The 6,245-nt window shown below is 42.2% G+C and overlaps 1 protein-coding gene across 1 annotated transcript in view; it reads right to left on the bottom strand.

The window, feature by feature from the left end:
• The window catches only part of Zbtb8a (zinc finger and BTB domain containing 8A), a 64,359-nt gene that overhangs the window by 23,641 nt on the left and 34,473 nt on the right, over positions 1 to 6,245 (bottom strand). The gene's annotated exons all lie outside the window — the stretch shown is intronic.

Below are 6,245 nucleotides of genomic sequence, written 5' to 3'. Positions count from 1 at the left end.
TAAAGGATTAATATTCACAATCTATAAAGAGCTCAAAAAAAGAAACAGCTGGGTACTGGTGGCTCACCCTATAATCCTAGCTACGCAGGAGGCTGAGGATCGCAGTTCAAAGCCAGCCTGGGCAGGAAAGTCTGTGATATTCTTTTTTTTTTTTTTTTTTTTTTTTTTTTGGCTGGTTGTGGGACCTGAACTCTGGGCCTGGGCGCTGTCCCTCAGCTCTTCAGCTCAAGGCCAGCGCCCTACCACTTGAGCCACAGCACCACCTCCAGCTTTTTCTGTTTATGTGGTGCTAAGGAATCGAACCCAGGGCCTCATGCATGCAAGGCAAGCACTCTACCACTGAGCCACCTTCCCAGCCCCTGTGATATTCTTTTTTTTTTTTTTTTTTTGTCGGTCGTGGGGCTTGAACTCTGGGCCTGGGCGCTGTCCCTCAGCTCTTCAGCTCAAGGCTAGCGCTCTACTACTTGAGCTACACCACCACTTCCAGTTTTCTGGTGGTTTATTGGAGATAGGAGTCTCACGGTCTCTCCTGCCCGGGCTGGCTTTGAACCGGGATCCTCAGATCTCAACCTCCTGAGTAGCTAGGATTACAGGCGTGAGCCACCAGCGCCCGGCCCCCTGTGATATTCTTATCTCCAATAAACCACCAGAAAACTGGAAGTGGTGCTATGGCTCAAGTTGTAAAGCACATGCTGTGAGCTGAAGCGCTGAGGGACAGCACCTGGACCCAGAGTTCAAGCCCCACCACCGATCAAAACAAAACAAAAACCAAAAGAACAAATACTTATTATTCTCAGAAGACAAAGTACAAATGGCTAATATGTGAAGAAATGTTCATTATTCTTAGTCATAAAAGCAATGCAAATCAAGAACACATAAAGATTCCATTTTGCCCCCACGTGACAACCCTTAAGAAAACAAACAACAAATAAATGCTGGTAAGAATATAAGAAAAGGGGACCCTCTTAACTCTGTTGGTGGGAATGTAAACTAGTACAACCACTATGGAAATCAGTATGAAGGTGCCTCAAAAACTGAAAATAGACCTACTTCAAGGCCTGCTGTAGTATTGGGCATATATCTGAAAGAGTGGAAATCAATATAAAAGAAAGGTACCTATATACCCATCTTTATTACAGCATTGCTCACAATAGCCAAACTGTAATCAGCGAAAGTGCCCAATAACTGATGAATGGATAAAGATATTGTACATATACACATGAAGTACTATAAAGACAAATAATTGGCAGGAAAATGGAGAACACCATGTTGAGCAAGATGAACTAAGCTTAAAAGTAAAACATTGCATGTTTTTCATCATGTGGAAGCTAGACTGAAAGGACATATTCATGGATGTGAGTATATACACACGAAACACTATTGAGGTGGGGAGATGGAAAGGGGAAACAAAGGAGGAGGCAACAATGCTTGATAAGAAATGGACTCATTACCTTGCCCAGGTAATTGTAACCCCTCTGTACGGTATTTTCACACACAAAAAAAAACTATTCAGCCAGGTGCTGGTGGCTCACGCCTGTAATCCTAGCTACTCAGGAGGCTGAGATCTGAGAATCAGGTTCAAAGCCAGCCCGGGCAGGAAAGTCCATGAGACACTTATCCCCAATAAAACCACCAGAAAACCAGAAGTGGTACTGTGGCTCAAGTGGTAGAGTGCTCGCCTTGAGCTGAAGAGTGCAGGGACAGCGTCCAAGCCCAGAGTTCAAGCCCCATGACTGACAAAAACCCCCCAAAAAACCCACTATTGAAACTATGGGATTGTTCATGGGAATGAGGAAAACAAGGGAAAAGGAAAGAGCATATGTGTATGAAGATGACATAAGAATCTCAGTGGTTTGGGTTGGGAAGGTGGCTCAGTGGTAGAGCGCTTGCCTTGTATGCATGAGGCCCTGGGTTCAATTCCTCAGCACCACATAAGCAAAAAGAAAAAAGCCAGAAGTGGTGCTGTGGCTCAAGTGGTAGAGCACTAGCCTTGAGCTGAAGAGCTGAGGGACAGGGCCCAGGCCCAGAGTTCAGGCCCCATGAGCAGACCCCCCCCCCAAAAAAAAAGCCAGAAGTGGTGCTGTAGCTCAAGTGGTAGAGCACTAGCCTTGAGCTGAAGAGCTGAGGGACAGGGCCCAGGCCCAGAGTTCAGGCCCCATGACCAGACCCCCAAAAGAAAAAAAAAAATCTCAGTGGTGGCTCACGCCTGTAATCCTAGCTATGCAGGAAGCTAAGATCTAAGGATTGCGGTTCAAAGCCAGCCTGGGAGCCGGGCGCTGGTGGCTCACGCCTGTAATCCTAGCTACTCAGGAGGCTGAGATCTGAGGATCGCGGTTCAAAGCCAGCCCGGGCAGGAGAGACCGTGAGACTCCTATCTCCAATAAACCACCAGAAAACCGGAAGTGGCGCTGTAGCTCAAGTGGTAGAGCGCTAGCCTTGAGCTGAAGAGCTGAGGGACAGCGCCCAGGCTCAGAGTTCAAGCCCCACGACCGACAAAAAAAAAAACAAAAAAAACAAAGCCAGCCTGGGTAAGAAAGTCCATGAGACTCTAATCTCCAATTAACTACCAGAAAACCAGAGTGGCACTGTGGCTCAAAGTGGTAGAGCAGTAGGCTTGAGCAAAAACAGCTCAAGGACTATGCCCAGGCCCTGGGTTCAAGTTATATGACCACCACCAACAAAAAATATCTCAGTGAAGGCTGTTGATTAACAGAGAGATGGGGCTGGACACTGGTGGCTCACACCTGTAATCCTAGCTACTCAGGAGGCTGAGATCTGAGGATCACAGTTCAAAGCCAGCCCGGGGAAGGAAAGGCTGTGAAACTCTTTATCTCCAATAAACCACCAGAAAACCAGAAGTGGGATTGTAGCTTAAGTGGTAGAGGGCTAGCCTTGAGCTGAAGAGCCCAGGGACAGCGCTCAAGCCCAGAATTCAAGCCCCGTGACTGACAAAACAAAAAACAGGGAGATGGGAAAGAAAAGATTATTTTGATTAAAATATATGCATGTTTGGATATCAACGTGAAAGTCCTCGCATCATTATACACACTAAAAAAAAAAAAGAAAGAAAGAAACTGAGCTGAGCACCTGTAATCCTAGCTGTATAAGAAGCTGAGATCTGGGGGGTATGGGGAAAAAAAGTCTGAGATCTAAGGATGGTGGTCTGAAGCCAGTCTGGGCAGGAAAATGTCTTGGGTTTCTCTTCTCGGGCTGGCTTCAAACCTTGATCCTTACTTAGATCTGTGTCCTATGTAGCTAGAATTAAAGACATGAGCCACTGGCGCCCAGCTTTTTAAATTGTTTCAGAAGTGGGAAGGAATGTGATTGGGGGGGGGAGGTGAGTTCTATTGGGATACATTGTATACCTGTGAGATGTCACAGTGAAATCTTTGTACAACTAATAAAATTTTGTGAAAAGATAAATACCAATATTTCTATGAGAACCTGTGCTTGCCTGGCATGCATGAAGTCCTGGGTTCGATCCTAGTACTATATAAACAGAAAAGGCCAGAAGTGCTGTAGCTCAAGTGGTAGAGTGCTAGCCTTGAGTTCAGAGAGGCTTAGCAACAGAGCCCAGGCCCTGAGTTCAAGGCCCAGGACCAGCAAAAAAAAGAAAGAAAAAACCTCATAACTAAAGTCACATCTTACATAGTATTTGTTCTGTAGAGGACTTATACAAACGCAAAGACTAAACAATTAGCTTTAAAACTTGTAGTCATTTTATAAACTAGAATAATATTTCAGAATTCAGCTGATACTTAAACTTCAGAAAATCTGGCCGTTCTAACTTTTTTGGCTAGTAATAGATCTTGAACTCAGGGCCTCAAGTTCTTGCTTGGCTTTTTGACTCAAGCAGGTACTCTGTCACTTGAGCTATACCTCCATTTCTGGTTTTTTGGTAGTTAACTGGAGGTAAGTCTCATGTACTTGTTTGTGCAGGCTGACTTCAAACAGGTCTTCAGATCTCAGGTTCATTAGTAGCAGCATGAACCACTAGTACCTGGCCTAACTCCTATTTCCACCATTACTTCATTGGTGGGCTTCACTGCTTTGTGCTTTGCTTTATCTTTTATATAGGATATCTGTCATACTTCATACATGAGAGAAATGTACAAATTATTAAACATTTTACAAATACAAGTACTTCATAAATGATAAATAGTAATAGTGCTATACTCATATAAAATAACAAAAATTTCCCAGTAAAATCTAAAGTTTGGTTCTCCTGTACCTGTTGTCCCTTTCTCAGTTAAATATGTCTTCTTACAATGTACTGCACTTCAGACATTTTTCCGTAATGTTAATAGGACTCAATATATTTTAAACACTAATGTAGGGATGGGAAAAGGTGGCTCAGTGGTAGAGTGCTTGCCTCACATTCATTAGACCCTGGTTTGATTCCTCAGCACCACATAAGTAGAAAAAAGCCAGAACTGGCACTGTGGCTCAAGTGGTAGAGCACTAGCCTTGAGCTGAAGAGCTGAGAGACAGCAGGCCCAGAGATCAGGCCCCATGACTGACCAAAACCCCAAAAACCTAATATGAATGGAAATTTCAATATATCTTAGCATGCCTTGGAAAAATAGTTTTCATCAATTGAGTTCTGAGATCATAAGTAATTGAAACATCAATTTTTTTTTATGTATCAAGCAATAACTTGGCCACATAAGAAGCAGGAACTACTGTGTGCGTGCGCGCGCACACACGCTCCTGTGTATGCTGCTGTGAATCCGACCCAGGGCCTCATGCATGCTGGGCAAGTATTCTACCACTGAGCTACTGCCGCTAGGCCCTATGTGTACTTAAAAAATATTAATTAGCATGTACTTAAAAAATATAATAGTAAAAAAGATTTAAAACATTGGTTCTTAAAGCATCTTAAGACCTGATACTCATAGAACAAACACTATACTAAGATGTGATTTCTTCACTAAGACACCCATAGTTACTTGCTTATAAATAGAATAACAGGAGGGAATTTAAGAAGTCATTTGACTTTATAGTTTTCAGTGCTGTCCTTCTAACTTACACAGAGAGACCTGGAGAAAAGGAAGGATATGGGAGTGGGGTAAGAATTGTACTTTTTAGAACTTGTCCTTCAAATACTGAGCTTCTCTGAAACAATTCATTAAAAAGTTTCTTGTATAAAATCATAATCGTCTTTTAAAGTGCCGATCTGTTGTCATTATTATCATAATCTTTTAAAGTGCTGATATATTCCATGATGCTTCCTGCAGATGCTAGGCAAAATGCAGTGATACTATATTATTACGAGCTATCCTGCCTAGTAGACATCCTTCAGAAAAGTAGAGTTATAAAGGACACTCAGAAGCTGATGACCAGCATTTCTGTAAAAACAAACTTTGGTCTAACCAACATCTATTACTTTTCCAATGAAAAAAAAAATCATTGACATAAATAAAGCTTACTGATTATACCCCAATGTAACATTCACATGTAAAAGCCAAATAATCATTTCTTAGAAATTATCAATAATTTTACTCTAGAACACAACTGGTCCCTAAAATCTTAGATACATGCTATGATAAATGGAGTCATTACTTAAATTAGTACAAACATTTTTTATGTTAAGATGATGGCTGCTCAGTTTGTGGTGAAGGTGAGCACTAGTTTATGGAAACCGTTTACTGCTCGTTAGAAGCAATTATTAGAAAACCTTGTTTGTGAGAAGGCCAGTAGAAGCAACGGTGATTCTGTGTTAGGTGGACTTTCCTAATATTCATGCTGATGCAAGGACTGTGCAGGCAGAAGTTAGTAGCATAAAAACAGAGTATAGACTAAAGTACACTAAGATACATACATGAAAGCACTATGTAAGTAAAGCTCAAATTGGCCATCTTACTTATTGGTCTAACGACTAAAAATCAGTTTATAATTCTGCCAAATGCTATCCTCACTCTGATAAGACACTGCAAGTGGTACCTGCTTTGCTAGGATACAACTAGTTAATAACAATAAAAGAAGGTCATGTTGGGAACAATGAGTTAAATGTACCAGTAATGGGGCTTAAACTTAAGGGCCTGGGCACTTTCTCTAAGCTTCTTTTGCTCAAGGCTAGCACTCTACCACTTGAACCACAGAGCTACTTCTGGCCTTTTCTGTTTATGTGGTACTGAGGAACTGAACCCAGGACTTCATGCAAGCACTCTAGGCAAGCACTCTATCACTAAGCCACATTCCTAGCCCCAGCCAGTCTTAAAACAACTGAAAATTGGCCATCAAGT

Source organism: Dipodomys merriami, unplaced genomic scaffold (genome assembly GCF_024711535.1).
Source record: "Dipodomys merriami isolate MVZ:Mamm:240054 unplaced genomic scaffold, mDipMer1.0.p SCAF_71, whole genome shotgun sequence".
Lineage (NCBI taxonomy): Eukaryota > Metazoa > Chordata > Mammalia > Rodentia > Heteromyidae > Dipodomys > Dipodomys merriami.
The sequence above is the reverse complement of the archived record's forward strand: the minus strand, read 5'-3'. Positions and strand labels throughout refer to the sequence as shown.